General features: G+C 44.5%; 1 protein-coding gene and 1 long non-coding RNA gene across 2 annotated transcripts in view; one reads left to right on the top strand and one right to left on the bottom strand.

Annotated features, from left to right (window-relative positions):
• The window catches only part of LOC149357260 (uncharacterized), a 56,213-nt gene that overhangs the window by 20,178 nt on the left and 15,303 nt on the right, over positions 1-20,732 (top strand). The window lies entirely within an intron of this gene.
• On the bottom strand, positions 1,479-13,766 carry LOC149357261 (uncharacterized). Its single transcript, XR_016289896.1, has 4 exons — positions 13,697-13,766; positions 8,345-8,497; positions 4,553-4,675; positions 1,479-1,560 (listed from the first exon to the last, which is right to left on the bottom strand). It is a non-coding gene; the product is annotated as an uncharacterized LOC149357261 (long non-coding RNA).

Genomic DNA, 20,732 nt, shown 5'->3' with positions numbered 1-20,732 from the left:
TTGATAGTGCAACTACATTATAGGGGTGCGCATCAATTGCCAGAGTGCAAAATAAGCTTTAGAATGAAGCCTACATTGTACTGTTTGAAAAAGAACAACGCGTAGGTTGCTGGCACGAGCATAGTCTAAACTGGAGCATTCACCCTGTCGAAGTACGACCCCCACCTTAAACATGCACTTATGAGTATTCTGAGCTGGTCTTTTAGCGCCGGAACTCGATCTACACGCTCCAAGCATTCTTAAAACTTCGACTTATTCTCCTGCGCGGCCGATTTTCTTTTTAAATCGGATGAAACGACTCCCACCTTTTTTTAAATTATGAACTGACCTGAGAGAGTATAAGGAGACAACAAATGCGGGGAGTGCTTTTCGGCCAGTCGCGTGGCGGCTTCGCTGTAGCTTTCATTGTCTTTTTAGGTTTCCGTGAATGAACAGTTTCAACCGCAGACAATGTAGCCGCAAATTGGGCCCACGGAAGTAGAAATACGCGTGGACTCTTTGCTTTCGCAGGTCACTCCGCCTATTACTACGTATCACTCCGCCGATGGCTGAGTTGCAAGCCGCCACGCGACTGGCTGAAAAGCACTCCATGCGTTGGCTGGCTCCTCATACTTCTTGTGGTCAGTAGAAAAAACAAAAAGAGGCGAGAGCCTAGACGTTTAATGCAATTTTATAAAAAAAAAACCTGGGCCGCGCAGGACGATAATTCGCAGTTCCTAAGAATGCTTGGGGAGTGTGGATCGAGGTCCCGCGGTAAAAAGAAGGGCTTAGTACACTGTAAAAAAAAATGCTCCTCAGTACAGAGAAACCCGCTGGTAATGCGTAGCCGGAGGGTTTTCCGCAACATGAATACAGCGACTCCGTCCGACGGTTGTCACATTCTTGGTAACGGAAAGTTACGCTATGCTATGAACGAGAATGAAATCGTTTCTTTGCAACGAATGCTTCTGTTGTGTTCTTATTAAAGGTCCCGTAATGTGTATGCATACTTCCTCCGTTCACTTGGAAGTCATCTGATCTAGAACGGAAATAATCTGCATTGTAATTATGTACTATCGAGAGCAAAAATAATAGACCCCTGCCAGCGCGTGCCGATCCGCGCCAAACTGCATGCGAGCACCGCCTGACAAAGCGCTCCAGATGCTGAGACCAGCGCAGTGGCATGCGCCCATCTCGAGGGGCGCTACGCATTGCGTGCCACTGCGCTCGTCTCAGCATCTGGAGTGCTTCGTCAAGCGGCGCTTGCATGCAGTCTGGCACAGATCGGCACGCGCTGGCAGGGGTCTGTTATTTTTGCTCTCGATAATACTTTCAGTAGTACATGCACATGCATCTGTGTATAGCTTCTGCCCAGAACGTTCACTGCAGATATAGCAGTCCAGAGGCCGAGGAAATAAGTATTATGTACAAGACTTTCATGCATTTTATGTATTGCACACGTACAAAGAATGCAACTTAGAATGAAAGAGTGGCAAGTGTTTGGTTGAGTACAAGTACATACGTTTTATTTTCATGACAAATTGCACACATTGTACCTCTAAACATTGCTGTCGGATCCATCTGAAAAGATAAAAAATCCTCACTTAGTAGCCACACAACACCTATTATAAATTTCACAAATACATTTGAACCATCCGCTATTGAACAATCGGCTTTCGTAGAAGCTTGTAAAAGCCATTTACTGAGAACCAAACCAATATGATTCATTGCCTAAAATTCATTTCTCATAACAGTAAACAGCAAAAACCACAGGGCCAGGAAGAAGCAGACAAAATGTGCTTACTCGGACACCACTGTGTGCATGAGTCTTTATGGTTGTCTACAATTTTGTGCAAATAGAAAGTAGTTAAGGATGGGTGCCAAATACAATTCAATGCAGATGCCTTTCATTACATAGTACTCAATGCACAACTTAGTGAGCAAGGAACATTGGTAACATCTGAAAAAGGCCAGACACTTGTCCACAAGCATGATGATGATTGTGATTTTTGATGGCGCGAGGGAATCTGAGGACAAAGAGCACCATGGCACAAGGTATTTTCTTCATCTCAAGGTGGGGCAATGAACCATTTGGCAGGCATTTCACCCTAAAGAAGACGAGCACCAGGTGAGGAGAAAGCTTGTACCCATTGGATTGGTGGTTACACAGCACTTTCCCACAAGCAATCAGGAAGCATACTTCCCCGAAACGTTATGCTTTCAGTCATAGTTTCCATTATCTCAGCATCTGCACGAAAATGTACTAATCTATGATGTCAGTGAAAATGCAGCCACAGGTGCTGGTTGCAGCTCACTAAGGTATTCAAATATCTCTGCAGTGCGCCTCACGAGGAACAGATGCTTAAGTTTCCACAAAGGGCTCCTTGCAGAAATTTAACCGAAGGCCGCTGCCATGTTAACCTTTTCAAAATGATGGCCCAGAAAGACAAAGTGTAGTCATGTGTCTGATGTAGAAAAAGGATGAAGGCATGAATCTTTCAGCTTCTTCAACAGCTCTGATGTGTTTGTAACTGGTATCGCTTGGTTTGGTTATTAGGGTTTAACGTCCCAAAGCAACTCAGCCTATGAGGGACGCCGTGTTGAAGGGCTCCGGAAATTTCGACCACCTGGGGTTTTTTAACGTGCACTGACATCGCACAGCACACGGGCCCCTAGAATTTCTCCTCCATCGAAACTTGGCCGCCGCGGCCGGGATCGAACCCGCGCCTTTCGGGTCAGCAGCCGAGCGCCATAACCACTGAGTCACCACGGCAGGGCTGTTGCTGGTATTGCTTCGCACAGCTTCAGGCTTCTCTTTGACATTTCGTGAAATCATTCCATATCTGTGAAAGATCTCGCTCGCAAACATTTTGGTTCTAATGAAGGAGCAAAAAAGACCCATGTCCTAGGCCTTTTTTTGTGACACTAAAGGAAGGCTCGCTTTTAGGGTCATTATTACGAAGAGGTCCATGTGGCAACAAACTTTGAAACAATTTCTGCAAGGGCTGAGTGTTCTGAAGCCTAAGAATTTCTCATGAGGCGCCCTGTAGATTGAGTGCTCTGAAGCCTAAGAATCTCTCATAAGGTGCCCTGTAGATGCATCAGAACACCTAAGTAAGCTGTTACTGAGTCCTGTAAGTGCTATGTCATTTGACATTAATGGTATGTACTTTTCCTCGACGCATGCAGTGATGATGTATATGTCGAGCGAAAGCATAAAAGACTTTGAAGAGTTGCGCTTCCAGATTGCTTGCGGAGGAAAGCACAAGAGTCTGGCCATGCTCAGCTGTTACCTTTGCTTCTTTTTTGTTGAGTTCTGCAGTGAGTACTACGTAATGACAGAAGGTATCTGCATCGACTCATGTTTAACATCTGTCTGTGCGACCTCCATCTTGCACAACACGACAGGCAACTCCATAATGCCCTTCATGCACCGAGTGTCAGTGTGTTCTGTCAGCTTCCTGGTCCTGTGTTTTCTATTCTTAAAGTTATTACTGCCTTCATTCTCCACTCCATGAAGCCTGAATGTGCTACACTGGGTTGCTCCACGCGTCATGCAGTAACCTGGCCATTTTTTTCATACATCGGAGGCACTCAGGTCGCAAGCCATGCTTACTATATTCAGCAGACAAGCGTACATGGGAGACATATCATTTATAACCAATTTTAACAGTGGTATTTCGTGCAAGAATATCTAAATGCTACTCAATTTTTGCTCAAATTTTCAGATACACACTCTTATTCAGATTAAAAACATAATTTGGCTACTGTGCTCTCGTGATGCCACGTCTTGAGTTTGCATCAGTAGCTTAGAATAGTACTTCTGTTACCTCTGGCGATGAAATCGAAAATGTTCAGCAGAAGATTGTATGCATCCTTTGTGATAGATATATTGAGCGCTGTCGTTTCTAAGACTACGACTTTCTTCTAGCAGACCTTGGTTTGTTTTTGTTTTGTTTTGTTTATGGGGTTTAACGTCCCAAAGCGACTGAGGCTATGGGAGACGCCGTAGTGAAGGGCTCCGGAAATTTCGACCACCTGGGGTTTTTTAACGTGCACTGACATCGCACTGTACACGGGCCTCAAGAATTTCTCCTCCAAAGAAATTCCAGCCGCCGGGGCCGGGATTGAACCCGCAGCAGACCTTGGTATGTCTACCCTTTATGACATGGATTTTCTACATAAAGTTGTGCTCGGCTCTATTGACTGTGAGCCGTTATTGATGTCACTGCGATTTCGTGTGCCTCAGGGAAAAACCACCAAATGCTATGATAGATTTTATCCTGACATGCATGCCATTTCACCAATGACTCATTTGCAAATAACACAATTCAACTTTTTATGACACAGAAATATTTGCCTAATTTGCTGTTTTCATTGTTTACTCATTATGCTTGTTTTTCTTTACTATTATTATCATCGTATTTGTGACCATTTTTCTGTATTATGTCTATTCACGTCATGGTGTTTGTATTGACTTAATGTGCACTCGTTTAGGCCAATTGGCTGTTCAGGCACATTTAAAATCAAATATTTACCTATCTAAGCAGAAGCACAGCACCAAGGTACTCACCAACTGTTTGAAGCACTGTGCGCAAGTTCTCGTGCCGACATGAATACAGGTACTTTGGAATGCACACTGTCCAAGTCTTCATCATGCCATGCCGCTCCGACTCCCTGGTAGCAAAATTTTCCACTAAAAAAAGAGCAATTTTGTTTATGTTAGACTAGTAATATTAAATTTTACTATATACTAGGTACTTCTCATCATTCTACCCCAGACTAAACCATACACCAGTGATCATCATGTTTTAATTTTGTTGTATATGATCACAAAATGTGGTGTAATTAACATGTTAGAAATTCTGGTCAAAATAAATCTGACAAAGTATTGTTTAAAAAAATCTGGGCACAAGGAAGAAGGAAGCTAGCCAGATAGCCTGGGCGAATGTTTTCAGTTTCATGCAAGCATCAGTACCCTTGCGCACAAAATGTACAATTTAGTGGGTTTACCCTTCCAGAATGGAATTTCATGCTGCAACCATCTAGCTACGCAAAAAAAAATTTAACTTCCATTCCAGACAAAGGAAAGAAAATTCCTCTGGTTTTTCTTCACAAGCCTCTGCAAGTATACAATTCAGTGAATCTACTCTGCGAGTACGTGAACATACCAGCACGAGACAATGACAAGAAAGGAGACAAAGCAGGCGCTGACTCGCAACTGAAGTTTATTGAAGTAAACAGGGAGTACATAGAAAAGCCAAATAACACCACAAACCACACAGTTACAGATATGCTATACCACAACATGAGTAAAAGATCGCTCTTAACTTTCCTCTCATCTAGATAGTCCAACTCGTTGCATATTAACACGATGGACAGCACACTCACAGATTTGTCACCGAGTCATAAGATGTGTCTAGCCTCGATAATTTTCCGGTTAATCTGCTCCGAATGTATCGCCAAAATGAGTGTTGCCAAAAGGAATGGCTAGCAGCCTTCACATTCCTTGCGATGTACAGATAAGTTAGAACCCCTACCAATATCCAAATATCTCTTGTGCTCCCGTAGTCTTACATTCACACACTTTCGAGTTTGACCAACATAAACCCAACCCCAAGATAACAGTATCCCATGCACCCCATACATTTTACAAGGCACATATGCTTTTCCAGGACCAAATTCACAAAATTATTCTTAACAATTTTACAGTTTGTAGAGAACTTATTAGGGGCCAAGAGCACCATTTCTGCGTCATACCTTGTGACCACATTTTTCAAATTGTGCGACAATCTACGTATGTACAGTAACACAGTCGATCTTTTGGTATCTCGATGGCTGGCCCCGGTCGTATCCTGCCAATCCCTGTGAAGGGGTTTTAGCTTTAACATGCTAAAGGGAAGAATGGCGCAGCATCAAGTAATAAGGACAGCAGGACAACAAGCACACGCACAAGTGCCAACCTTGGAGTGTGTACAGAATCCAAGAGCACGAGCTTGACAATCAGCACTGACAGTCAAGGAAATGAGAAAACACTGATTTGAACATTCAAGATTGAATGAGCCCGACCCTTGACTGCCAACGCTGAATGTCAAGCACACGCTCTTGGATTCTGTATCTGCTCCAAGGTTGGCACTAATGCGTGTGTGCTCTCCTGCTGTCCTCGTTACATGATGCTATGCCATTCTTACCTTTAGCATGTCTGACCAACTTGATCAATCTTATATGCTCAGCTTTAACAATTTATCACACACTCCTGCATGGTTGGGGAATAATGCTTTCATAAGCCTTAAAATCTGCTCATGGAGACCACTTGTCATGCTGTGAAAGCATCACTTCATCAATACCGAGCCTAGCCTAGATGACGCAATGCTATCTTTCACTAGCTTAGAATGATTCGGCCAATAGTCAAGTAGCTGCTTGACCCTCCTGGGTGAATATCGGCAGCATACATGGCATGTGCAGAACATCAAGGTGAAGCCCAGAGACCGCAGCTCTTTTTGATGGGACATTTCCTCTAAGGAAATGCTAAGTTAAAGAAAGGCCTTGCTCCTTAAACAACTTGGCAATATGCACAGGTCCCACACTATCGCAACCTTTTGTAAAAGACCAGAAAATCAGACGCAGTGAAAGATTTTCCCCCAGCCCATGCAAGTTCTTGGCAATCACTCCATCCACCCTGCTTAAGAGAATATTACTTAGCACAGAGGCATTCAATCGATACATATACTAGACTTTTGAACATGTGCCGCACAGCCATACTCCAGAAACATGCTCTTCAAATAAAAGGAGGTAAGTCCAAAAAAAGACTATTACGCACCTGTTCCTAAACACAAGCTCATCATTGTGCTCCGATATACACATTCACAAGCTTTTCATAAGGTCCTCATACGGGATGGAATAAAATAGTTCTACATCGACACTAACCACCAGACAATCTGCTGGATTGCCATTCTTCAGATACTCAACCACACTGCGAATTGAGTACAAGAAACGGATCTTCAAGATGCGAAGTAGACAAATGCTTTTGCAAATAAATAACCAGACAAAATTTTGCAAGAACCCTTTTCTGAAATTTATCTGAAGAGCATGCTAGTGAATAGCATTTATTTTAAGAGCATGGCTGTAGAGTACTGCAGTGTGGTATGTGTTCAAAAATCTGGTATATGTAGTGGTTCGAAGATGGGCTTTGTGCTAAGAGATATTTTAAGTAGGGTGTATAGAATGATTGTCAAGGACTTGCATGGACTGGGGGAAAAAATCTTTTGCTATGTTGATGATTTTGTGGTCTTTTACAAAGGTTCTGATAATTTGGGATGTGAACATATTCTTAGGTTTACCTTGGAGCAAATGTCGCCACAAAAAGAGCTGCGGTTTCTGGACCTTACCTTGATCTGCACACACCATGTGTGCTGGTGATATTTACCCAGGAGTGTTAAGCTGCTACTTGGACACAGGTTGGCTATTACAAGCTAGTGAAAGGTAGCATTGGACTGTCAAGCCTGGGCTCAGAATTGATGAAGTCATGCTTTCTTAGCATGACGACTAGTTTCCAAGAGCACATTTTAGGTTAATGAACGCAGGATTTCCTAACCATGTTATTGCAAGAGCATACAATAAATTGTTAAAGAAGCCGAAAGCTTTCCACGGCGACCGGCGCAATCAGGCCGGGGCCATCCAGCGAGATGCCAAAAGACCGGTTGTGTTACCGTACGCACATAGATTGTCGTACAAATTGAAAAATGCGGCCAGAAGGTATGATGGAAAAGCGATTTTCTTGGCCCCTAATAAGTTGTTTAAAATATGTAAAATTGTTAAGAATAATTCTGTGAATGTGGCTAGAGAAAAGTACACATGTGGTGTGAAATGTATATGTACCTTGTAAAATGAACATGGTATCAGACACTCTATCTTGTGGTCGGGTCTATATAGGTCAAACTGGAAGGTGTATCAATGTAAGATTACAGGAGCACAAGAGGGTAGGGGTTCTAACTTTTCTGTATATTGCAAGGGATTTGAAGGCTGCTACCCTTTCCTTTTGGCAGCACACATTTTGGCAGTAAATTCAGAGAAGATTAAATGGTAGATTATTGAGGCTAGACACACCTTACGACTCGGTGACTAATGTGCAAGTGTGTTGTCTATCGCACTAACACGCAATGAGCTGGACTATCTCGATCAGGGGAATGTTCAGGGGCATTGACTCATGTTGTCATGTATGCTTATCTGTAATTGTGTGGTTTGTGGTGTTGCTTGGCTTCTTCATGTATTCCCTATTCACTTCAATAAACTATGGCCGCGACTCAGCGACTGTCTTGTCTCTTGTCTCGTCTTTCGCACTGGTAGATTCACCATGATGTCTCACCTCTGCAGAAATCCAACACGACATTTTCCTCTTCACACTTGAGGTTCAGTGCATAATAAAGCCAACACCAGTCATCCGCAAGAAAAGTTCATGGCTCCATTAACACCGCCTCCTGCTTACAAGACACAGTGCGGCATTCATTGCAGATTCTACCTGCAACACAGAAAGCAAAGTTTTAGTTTGAGTGGACTAGACTAGGAAAGCAGCACAAAATATCTACAGCCAAACGGCCGAGCTGAAAGAAATAGAGGGTAGCATAATAGTGAATATACTGATATAGTTTTGTGTAACATCTTCTATTCATATAAAATGTACACTTTTTTTTCTTATGCTGACGCCTGGGCACACTATTTTGCACACTTATTGCATGGGCCCGAACTAGCAGCTTGCTAAGGGCCCAGATGCTTTTATCACTCTGTTTGAATAACCTTCATCCAAAGTGAATAAACTGATACTGATATTGCATGCAAGATATATGCATGATATATTGTGATATTCAACACTGCTACCATTGGCTTAGCCAACTATTTATGCATAACAAAAAATGCAGTATCACATAAATACTGATACAGTACTATTAGTGTTAATATTAGCAGTGCAGGTTCAATGAAAAAAAAGGGGCCTAGTGTTAGCTGCCATTCCCACAGCAGGCTTGTGGCCAATCGCCAGTTTAAAGGAAAAAGGAATGACTGAAAAGGGAGAGAGCCAGTAGGAAGGAAGACAGGCATAAAAAAACATAAAAGGACATAGGATACAATAGGCAGGCAAAGTTATTTAGACAGCAACCACAAAAGAAACATTAACACCCAAGTAAAGATGTACAAGACCAACCAGACCATTGTGCACAGTGGATAACTTGTTAACCTCATTTAGCCTAAAATATATTTTAATATATACTTGTGCTATAAAGTGATTACATTCATTAATAGCATAACTGACCGACTGAAACCAAAACAGGGATGAAGGGCGGTGAATGAGCCCTAGGCGTGATGCTTTTGCCTTCCTAGTGGGACACAGAAGGATCATTCAGTCGAACATCGGGTCTCTGAGATTAATATGTAGTTTAATATTAGCGGAAAAATAGAAGTAGTAACAACAAAGCAAGCAATGTAGCTGAACATTGTTCTATGCACATGAGAAAAAAAAGCATTATGAATAACCAAGTATGCAATGTTTGTAGCTGCACATTTCTTCATACACGTGTCTAAAACATATGCGCATGATTTGCCACAAGATAGTGTCTCGTTTAGATAGGGTACCTGCTATGGCAGTAGTGCACAATCAGGCTGGAATGAAATGCAAACAGCGCCTATGAACAAGAAAAAATATTTCAGCTGTGTGATTTCAGCTTGAGTATGCAGCTAGCCTGATTCCTGTTTCTGGTTAAGAGATCTACCTAATACATACGAGGGGGTACCCAAAAGAAACCGGACTTATTTTTGTTTGAACTTATTTTTTCACATTTTCAGCACAGACCTTCAATATCCTTCAAAGTACTCTCCACTTACAATGATACGTTTGTCGAATCTTTCATTCCATTTTTCAAAACATTGTTTAAATTCATCTTTTGTGGTGCTTGACAGTCCTTCCGTCGTTTTTTTCTTCACCTCAGCAACATCAGCGAAACGCTTTCCATTCACCTGTCTTTTCATTCTACGAAACAAAGAAAGTAGCACGTGGCAAGGTCGGGTGAGTATGAGGGTTGAGGAACAGAGGTCATGCCATTTTGGTCCGAATTTGTCGTACAGACAGGGCTGTGTGATCAGGGGCATTGCCGTGGTGGGAAAACCAGTCACCCGTCTGCCACAAATCAGGCCGCTTCCACCGAACACTGTTGCCCAATCTTTTCAAAACATACAAGCAGAAAGCCTGGTTAACTGTCTGACCCTGCGGAAAAAATTCTGAATGGACGACTCTTCTCACGTCGAAAAAACAAATCAGCATTGTTTTGAGGTTTGATTTCACCTGGCGAGATTTCTTGAGGCGAGGTGAATTTGAAGTTTTGCATTGGCGTGACTGTTGCTTTGATTCAGGATTTAATTCAGGAACACTTGAGTTGTCCCCATAGCATCGTCCTTGAACGTCTTTCTGAATATTTCAAGAGTTTCCGTTCCACTTTTGTAGAAAAAAATCAGAATTTCACCGGCGCACGCTGTTCATGAAAATCAGCCATGAAAAAAACGACGCTCAGACAAAACAGTCGTCACTCTAAAACTCTGCCTAAACTAGCCTGACCTCCTTCAGCGACGGCACTCGGCTTACTGACTCTGAAATGTTCGTTCTATACACTCCTAGCGGCAAAACGCGGTAAAACAGAAGCTGTGCCGATTCAAAAAATTATTCCGGTTTCTTTTGGGTGCCCCCTCGTATATATGAACCCTTTCTAAATGTATACCTCGCTTCAAAGTAGAAAAGGCTGTCACTTCCAACACCAAGCAGATATGTGAAACCTGTAAGAACTCCTTGAAGGCAAGAGTCTGGAGACAAGCTTCTAGACCCACTCTGAAGGATGTAGATTTGGTGTTTAGTGTGGCATATAATTACTTCTGCATTAATAGCGAGCATGTAAGGCCAATACAAGGTGCTTCTGAATTTGGTCGCCTAAAATTTGCTTGGGAGAACGCAAAATAATGCTAAAGAGCAATCTATAGACACAATATTGCATGCTGAATAAACAACAATAAAAAAAGAAGGCAATGCTCTGGAAGCACCTTCAGTCATTCAAGACAAAAATAATGAGGCATGCTGATGCTGCTGCTTGAACAATAGAAAAAAGCGACTGCTGCTTACTTACAATAAACGCTTTCTCTGAGCAAGCAATGAAAGAGAGCTGTAACTCATGAAACCTCACGTCATTCTTTTTACAAAAAAGGAATTTAAAAGGTTGCAATGCAAGAATCCCTGCCATAATAGTATTCTCCTCACACTTGGGTTACACAAGCCAAGGCTTTTAACAGCATGGGTTTTTGCATGTGTTCATTCTGAAGCATTACCCGGTTGAAGCGACACAAAATATTTACTTCCCCATGAACCTGTGCGTGTAGCATAATCACAGAAAATATTTTTTACACTGGACAGAAATACAACAGCATAGTGGCGTAACTGGCACACAACAGGCTTCGGGGACAGTGCAAGACAATGATCTGAAATCCTACACAACAGACCTGCGACATTACAATGGCTAAATCCTTGATAGTAGTATTTAACAGCCATCTAAATGCTCGTGCGCAACAGGTGGGAGCACTATACTGCGAAGCAACAGTAAACCTTTGCACTAGTCTAAACAAAAGTGCGCCTCATTGCGACTTCCACTAAACTTTTTTGCTCCCAGTGCAACAAAGCAAGTACACAGGGGGCTCGAATGGCAACGATACGATGTGTTAGGCTATCATGTCATCATCTTAACATAAACAATGCATGTGGTCTCTGTTCCGGACTGCCAATCAGCCTCGAGAAGACAAAGATGCTTATAAAAAAAGAACAAAGCAACAAGCTCTCAAACCTCACAGTGAACATAGAAGTAGTAGAACCATGTAACCTAGCCAATAGTTCGAAGCTAAGCAGCAGAAGAAAATATGTTAAGGCCAGGACTGAGCAAACAGAAAATCATGGAGGGAACCTAAAAGCAGCAATAAGCAATGAGAGTGGAGTTGCCTTGATGTTCATTGTCAATACCTACTGCTCAAAGTAAAGGAAACCAGGGTATAAGAAATACAGCATTTCATATTATGCTTTGAGCAAATGCAATGAGAATGAAACAGACTAGAGACTTGTCTTAGAACATTTTCACTCTTTACTTTGCACCAGAGGAAAATAAATTTGTGTGCAGTTCACCTACTGCTTGGCACTGTCCTGGAAGGAATGAATCCAGGTCTCGAAAAGTCTACAGAGAGAATACTGATGCTGCATGTGCATTTTTCTCTAGACTCCCTCGTTTATTCCTTCCCTTAGGTTCAGGAGCCCACCGAGACACAGTTACTGCCTCATTTCCTTTCCTCAAAAACCAATTTTAATTTCATTTCTCTCAACTGTCCTGAAATGTGTATAAGTTACAAATTTTTTTAGTGCCTAATTACATACTGTAATTTTTGCAAGGAATATGAGATTGATGGACAGGAAAAAAAAAGTCTGGAATTGTACCTTAGGTAACTTTGCCCCTGGACAAACAGCTGACCCACTGGGCGTCCCCAAGGGCTCTGCTGCGAGGCGTCCCTAGCAACAGTAGCCGGTTGTCCAGATCCAAAGGAACCACGCGAATGATTACCGAAAAGTTTAAGGACAGCAGATGCATTGTAATGTCTCAACTGCCTACGAAGGCGCCGGTGCGTCTCATCGATGACAAGTATACCGTGGAGCGCATAAAGGCGGATAGCAACCATGGCCTGGAAACAAGCACTCGTCGACGAGGGTTGCCGTAGAGCGTGGCCGTAATAGGAGCTCAAGTTCGCATCGTTTCGAGTGTCCGCATGAAGCAGAAGATATACAAGGCTACCCGAGAACGGCGACCTCGCCCAGGTGCAACGGCGTGGGCATAACACAAGCAACGCTGGCTTCGCGCCGGGGTCGGTTTACCGAAACCCGCTGTTTGGAGAAACGTACACATCGCCGAGAAGCAAGCCTACAGGAGTACGAGCGGACCCGCCGAGAACACGATCTTCCAAGTTCGCAGCGTGAGAAACAGCGGTTGCCTGCGGAAGGCTGGTGGTGTGTGTGCTCACGTGCTGTGGCTTACGTGCAGGAATTCGGGGGCGGGCCTTTATGGTGCCGTGTGAAAAGAATGGCAATTTGTGCTCTTCGATTGGTGCGTGCCCAACGACAACAAATTCCCTGTCTAGGGACCTAGGGACATTACAAGGCTTAAAACCCGGTGTTTCCGCCTCGTAGGAGGCAGAATTCTCTGAAATCTCCATCTGTAAAGATGTAAATAAATTCTAATTCGCCTACGAGAGCTCCTCGCCTCCGAGGTTCCTCGACGCCTCGCTGGTCTTCGCTACCCTCGACTCGGGCCCATCGTCCGGCGTCGCGACAGCATGAACACAAAACAGCTTTTCAGCACTGTTGCAGTGGATGAACGGTTCCAAATCTCGACTATACCTGGTAATAAATAAATTATCAGAAGACCATCTCGAGCGCAGAATGATCTCAAAGCACATTCGACACGCACTACCAACATGGACAGCCTGTGCTTAATTGAATCCAAAAGTTTACACTGATCGACCAATGTTACTTCAAATAGAGACAGAAAGCGCATGCACGTTGTGCTGATGTTACCGTGAACATAACATGCGACGAGACACAGGATTACTATAGAAACAAAAAACCGCTTTCAAAATCTGATAACAAATTGCTCACCTTCTCACAAGTTCACCAAACCGGAGACGATGCCGTGTGGCTGCCGCCAGTCACTCGCGATGCACAGAAACAATAAAAATGCAATTCCGCCGACTTTTCTTGAGCAATTTTCAGTCGATTAAACTTCAAACTGTTCGTACCGACCACCGTTCACCTCACCAAGCATGTGTGCACGGAGGAAGCAAAATTTACGCGGGCAAGTCAGCCGCGCAAAACGCCGAGCACGATGCCATTTGCAGAGCTATGGCATAGGCTATGGTGGCTAGCAGAGTTGCACGGGAAATTCATAGCGTCATTCGCGTATTCGCATCCATGCTTACATCGCTGACGCCGCAAAAGCGCACCACCTTGAAAACATATCAGATGTATTTAATTTTACCGTAGCTTTTTTAGCTGACGATTTGAATGGTTTTACATATTAAAATTTTCTTTTCGTTTCATGAGCGTTGTTACCACAAGAGCGCAGTGCATGCAGCTTGGCCGTGACGAGTCGAAGCGCTAGCCAAGCCCGCAGTCGGAACCATGTGCGGATTGTGTGTGGTGTTGAGTGAACAGGTGCTTTAGAACGGTTTTTGTTCTTCCGTGTTCGCTGCGTGCGTCCTGCGCGCTGTATTTTCGTTACGGTGTGTGTATGTGTGCGGCCCGTACGCCGCATTGGAGTGTACAACCGCTTGCTGTCCCATGCGGCATCGATGCATAGTAAAACGACCGTGCAGAATGTGCGTTACAATGCCAGTGGCCCTGCACGAAAGAGAAGACTTGAAGCCGGCGGAAAAGCTGCTCACCCTCGTGGGACTGCAAGAATCTGGCGAGGAACAGTCGACACACGTTTCGGTGGATGATTGCGTTTATCAAGCTAAAAAATTCAGCACTGACCAATAGCTCTGATGAGCTGCTGCTGCTGCATCATGATAAACACCTGTCTAAAGTTTATTACAAGCTTGTTGGATGTGAACGTGGCCTTGAGTGGTATTCGTCGAGCAGCGGCCCTCAGGCGGTGGGACCAGTCGATACCTGAAGACGATTACTGTTTGCCCGCGCCCTGGCGCCTCGCTTCCAACCGCATGCGTTGGCGTTATTTATATCTGAATTTCACACGTAGTTGAACTTTCGCAAATATTACAGCCGCATCTTTCAAACGTGCCGTGTGAAGAGGACCCTTTTTCATATTTTTTTGATGGGAGGGGGTGGGGGAATGAGCGGCTGCTCAAATGTCATTCTTTATAATTTTGAGCTTATTTTCCATATATGTGCCAGGTTGGCCCATTCTTGCCTCTTGGTTGCATGTAAGCAATGCATTTATTGGGCATAAATTTCTTTGCTGTTGTATTGGCACAGGGTTAATGATTCTCATTGTATTGTGGTGACACATCATTGTATGCATTCCTTGCAGAATGTCTAAGGGGGTAATAAATTACTGAGCAGAGAGTATACCTTGTGATAAATGCGAGGAACATTACTGATTTACTTCACACTTGGCATGTTCCGTTGTCGTTAGTGGTTGCAAATACCTTGCCTGCTGCTTTCCAGTGTAGGGGCCAGAGGCATGTCAAGCTCTACTTTGCAGCTTTTTTCTGTCCACTCTTTACTGGTCAACATGGTAAAATAAACTGAACATAATGCATGCTTGCTGAGACTTAGCTTAGACTACAATTCATTTATTTACTCTCAGGGCCTATCAGCGCCAGATAGAGGAGTGGGTGGCTAACAAAAATACATGTGTAATAGGCAGATTAGTTAAGGTGATTATACACAGCATACTATACTTGAAGGCGTCGGATGCAGTGATGGACATGACGAAGGCAGAGAAGATGTGACAGTTGGAAACGTAGAAAAGTAGAGATCTGCGTGAGCTTACACATGACTTAAGGTGAACACTAGCAAAAAATTAAGAAGGTGCAGAAGACTGAGGTCAGAGTTAAAGCTAGTTTAACAAAGAAAAGAACTTCTCAGCAAGCCAAAATGAGCACATGCAAGCAGTTACGTAAACATGGAACATAAAACTTTTTGGATGGAAGAAAAGCCAAGGCACATTGCTCATTGTGACGTTGCTTAAAAAGTGGGTGTCTAGTTGTTCACCTTCATATCCGGTCCTTCCACACCTAGCAACTGAAATGCCATCAATGAGGAGCATCTCCAATCACTCTAATTGCATGGGAGGTACACATCTCCAGATGTCAGAGGCTTGGTGTCTCATTTTAGTCTAGATAGTTTGGTAGATATAAACATTACCACATCTAAGAGGCATGTGGTAGCCTTGCAGGGGGTGTATTTTGTAAGTCTTACAGCATGTTGTGCAATGCTGGCATGTTTCATTATTTACATTGCAGTAATATGTTAGCACAGGCGAGAAAGTTTGTAACTGAGCAGAAAAAAACAATATTCATGCCATGTCTTAGCAGCATTCTTAGTACCATATAAAACATAGTGCGTATAAGGAACTACTCATTTTTTTATAATTTTTCTTTCTGAGCACTGGTTTTTTGCAAGTTAGCAGGGTTCTACAGTCTTCTGTGGCTGTCGACTGGCCCGCATGTTTGTCAAAGCTGCAGAGTTCATGATGGGTCATGTCAGTGCAAGCTAAATAAAGGTGGATAGGAAATTCATGCTTCCAGAGTACATTCCAGAAAAAACAGCTATTATTTCCTAGTCAGGATGAGGGAGCATCACCGACGGTGCACATCCTCCTTGTCACTACAGCAATTATGGCTGCTCACTGCTTTTTTGCAGCGTTTCATTTATCCGCAGGAAGAGCAGGCATGAATGGCCGGCTATAGGTACCTAATAAGTTGAACATTGCAATTAGCAATATTTTGTTGTGCCTGTGCTTTTGTTATCCGTGAAGGAGTTAGCGTTTTTGATTGATGGTTGTGTAGCAAAGATGTGACTGCTACATTGCACTTCATTCACAAATTTGTTTGCCCATGCTTTTGGCTTTCTCAGTGGTTCGTTACCTTGTCAAACGGCAGACGGAAATTCGGCTTTCACCTTGTTTGTAATGTTTGTATGTAATGTTTGTAATGTATTTTCAGCTGGTGTTCAGTTTCAATTTAGAGAAGTTGTCTAACCATTGTCTGTGTCTAAATTTTTTTTATCTCTTGACCTCATTAAGCTGCATTTCTAAATTATTTATTAAATGCATTTATTAATTGTTACCCTGTCATGTGGTTAGCAACATCGTGAAAATATTTTTTTATGAAGTCAACGTTCTTCTTTTAAAGTTATAGCAAAGTAAGTCCTTTGCTATTTAATGTTGCTCACAATTTGTAGCAATCCCTCAACGTTGAAGCAACATTATGCGTCACTTGGGTCTAATTTGATTATCACCCCCCCTCGGATCTTCACCTTTGCACATGGGGTTAATCTCATTTTCGCCATGCTAGTTTGTGGACATTGTTGAACAAGAGTAAACCACACAGATCGGAAATGGGACGTCATGTGGTGCCTAGTCCGGGGGCCAACAGTTACGGCGAGTAATACGTTTCAGAAAATGCATAATACGGCCAGCCACCTTCACGAATGTGTTACGGATGGACCCTCCATTTCAGATGCAACAGAGCAAGCGTTTGTTCTGTTATGGAGAGTTTGTACGTAACATTCACGGAATTTTATTGCAGTGTATCCTCTTCAGTGCACCTTTAAGACCGCTGGGTCACGTCTGGGCGTGTGCGCGGTACTTTCGACGCTTATTAAGCTGTCCCGTGTGTGTTCGGCCGTTCACGGTAGGGTGGACGTGCATGGAGCGTCACGTTAATTGTGTTATGGAGCATGAGCTTGTGGCTTCCAGGAGAGGGATGGCCTATACGATGCCGCTTTAGTGAGACAAGTCAAGCATGTTCGGCGTGGAACGCAATCCAGTAAAGCGGCTTCACATCGATTATCGCAACAGCTCAAAGACGTGGACGTGAATTTGGACACAGACAGGGCGTTTAACAGATTTTATTGAGGCTTTGCCACCATTTATATACTGTGGCAGACAGCTTCAGTTGGAAACGCACAACACTGACAAGAACCCTTAGCGTGGAAATGGTGACATATCAACGGCTGTACACATTTTTTTCTTATCCATCTTTTAGAAAACTAAGTTCCTTCTCGGACAGTGCTATCGAAGCGATGCTTACGCACTTGTCTTGAAGTTTGTGAATTTCGTGAGCTTCGATTATTTCTCTTCTCGTTTGGTCGCGACTTTCTGTTAAACCTCACACTGGCTGAGAATCGGCTAGTATCCTTCTTTCTTCTTTCCCTTTATTTCTTTTTTTCCGTGCAGTCTCTGCAGTGAATGCCGCGATGAGCGGCCACAAAGGGGCTGAGGTTGCATCTGCCCGTCTGTGATGTGTAGTGCATGCAGCAGACAAAGGGATCTTGTTGACGACCCCGCTAGCGCAAGGCAAAAATCAGTTCTGGTGCTTCTTGGCGCAACCCACGTTTCTAAAGTTGTCCTAGTCCGAGTCCACAGTTTAGTTCAGCTTTGAAAGCTTTACGGTGCACAAAAAGCAACATTCCCATGTTCTCATGAACCCATACACTCTTGAAGATGTGTGATATTTTATGTAACTAGTGTGTCCGCAAATTTTATTTATTTTTTCTTCTTTTTGTCTTTCAGTGCCTCCACCGCAGCCAGAACTTGCGCTCGCTCAAAATCCCGTAGTCTCTCTTGCAGTCTCAGAAAACTTTCAAAAGAGAGCTTAATTTCAGGCCGCCATGGAGCCACTGAAATACAAAAAGGAGAAAAAGAAAGGACGCGGTTACACTGTACCTATATAAAATTCCAGACAACCTCAAGAGGGTGGTTCAGTGTGCACAGGTGAATGTCGCCTTCCCTGCACCCGAAAATCTTTGAAAGCTATGGTGCCTGTGTGGCCAATCATCTTGGCATGCATCCACTGCAGAGAGTTCGGAGAAAAAAAAAAAGGAAATTAAGAAAGACGTATGTGAGATCTTAACAAAAAGCCGAACCAAAACGATAAGAGAAATAATGGAAGCCCACGAAGTTCCCAAACTTCAAGACAAATGCGTAAGAATCACCTCGATAGCACTGTCCGAGAAGGAACTTGGTATTCTAAAAGATAAGAAAAAATACCCACAGTCGTTGATCTCTCATCGTCGCCATGTGCAGAGTTTTTGTCATTTTCGTGTGTTTTTACGTGAGATTCTTTGGAACAATAGAGTATAGGGAACCCGAGCTCAAGTTTGGGGGGGGGGGGGGGGGGGCGACACAGTGGCGAACCGCGGAGAGTCGGGGCGTCGCCGGAGCAGCCGCCTAACGGTCAGGCTGGAGAAGGCGGCAGCGTAAGCGCGCCCCCACCGCTCGTGTCCGGCCATGACCAGCTTTGTGTGCACGTACGAAGCGCGAGTTGCCCGAGGCGCAATCTTGCCGATGACAGAAGCGGTCGCGCCGAAGCGAAACGGAGCTGCCAAGGATTGTTGTGTCGTGATACTGTAACGCTTGTGTCGCGCCTACGCTTCAGCACCACTCACACGGAACACCACATTCGCACCGAAGGTCTTACGAGTGTAAAGCTAATATTGTCACGTAGTGGTGACTGCAGTTCGGCGAACGGGAAAAGAGCGAGAATGTCTTCGAAACGAAACTGTTTATTTGGGCTGACTTGCGCCCGCAAAGAACTGAATCACTCGGCGGCGGCGGCGTAGCAACAAGCGTGCTCGGCTGTCGTCGAACAGAATGCCCGCCGCTATCGGCCGTGCTATTTTTAAAGCTGACAGCGAAATTTCGAGATAAAGCTTGGAAAGTTAGTAGAACACTCTGGAACAGCGTAGAGTCGGCTCCGCCTGGATGCGATCGATCGAGATAAATCTAGGCGCGTCTTGCGTCACAAACAAAGCGATCATGGAAGACAGTTGGGCTAGTTGGTGTGAATTCGTTAGTGACTGCGACATTGCAACTAGCGTGGAAAGCACAAGGACAGCGACAAAAGGAACCGACGGGACAGCCACGGGACGGGACAGAAGGAACCGACGGGACCTAAAACAAAGCGATAAAGCGGCGTGCCAGCAGCTTTGTCAAATATTCACGGCATTACTCCCATTTCCAATAAGCATAGACCCGATGCTTTAGTACATAATGCGGCCACAAACACCTAAAACGGATTGTGTAAAAATGAACACCAAGGGTGTAAACACAGCGTGCTTTAACGCTCATAATAGGGCTTCAGACGGACGACATGGACAACTTGTGGTCGTACGCGGCGTCGCTGGGATGCAGTCATTTGGTCAGGGACGACTTCACAGTCCAGTTCATCTAGCTGACCAAGAACCTTGTACGGGCCGAAATAGCGGCGCAAAAGTTTTTCACTCAATCCGCGAAAGGGCGTCCAAACCCAGACTCGGTGTCCTGGCCTGTATTCCGCGTCGCGTCTTCGTAGGTTGTAGCGTCTGGCGTCGGTCCGCTGCTTTGATCCGTAATCTGGCAAGTCTCCGGGCTTCTGCGCGTTGAAGGTTGTCACAAAATTCGGCGCATTTTAGAAACAAAGAAAGAAAAACCGCCGCGCGCACGGCGTCTCGCCGGCGCGAGCCCAACGGGAGAGAGGGAAAGCCCCGCCGAGCGCGTGCCTCTCTCTCCACCGCCACGGCGTGTGCCGAGGGGATGAGTCATCCACGCCGATCTCTCTAGAACATCCGAGTCGCTTCTCCGGCTGACCGGGGGAAGAGGGGGAAGCCTTGCGTGCGCTAAGACATGTCCCCCTCCTCTGCACTCCGACGTCGGCGACGCCGCCACGACGGCGCCACGCTAGAACACGCTGGAATCTTCGCGAAACGACTCCTGACTCTGACCAATGGGGACGCGCGGCCGGTGAGAGAAAGAAAGGGAAACTGCACTGGAGATGCTGCGTGTATGTGCGCGCCTACTTTGGCGCGTAGAACAAACAGACGTGAGAGCGAGCCTATAAAAGAAGGACGCTGACAGCTATCAGTCAGTCCGGACCGCCGTTTAAGCTTCATCGAAGCGCGCCCGTTCGACTCTCGGGGAAACACCACTGGGCCAGCGTCGGACCAACGAGGCAACGGTCGCCAGTCT

The sequence above is a fragment of the Amblyomma mixtum genome, chromosome 3, assembly GCF_055824585.1.
Source record: "Amblyomma mixtum isolate Tamu chromosome 3, ASM5582458v1, whole genome shotgun sequence".
NCBI lineage: Eukaryota > Metazoa > Arthropoda > Arachnida > Ixodida > Ixodidae > Amblyomma > Amblyomma mixtum.
Note: the sequence above shows the minus strand (reverse complement) of the source record. Positions and strands in the feature narration are given on the sequence as shown.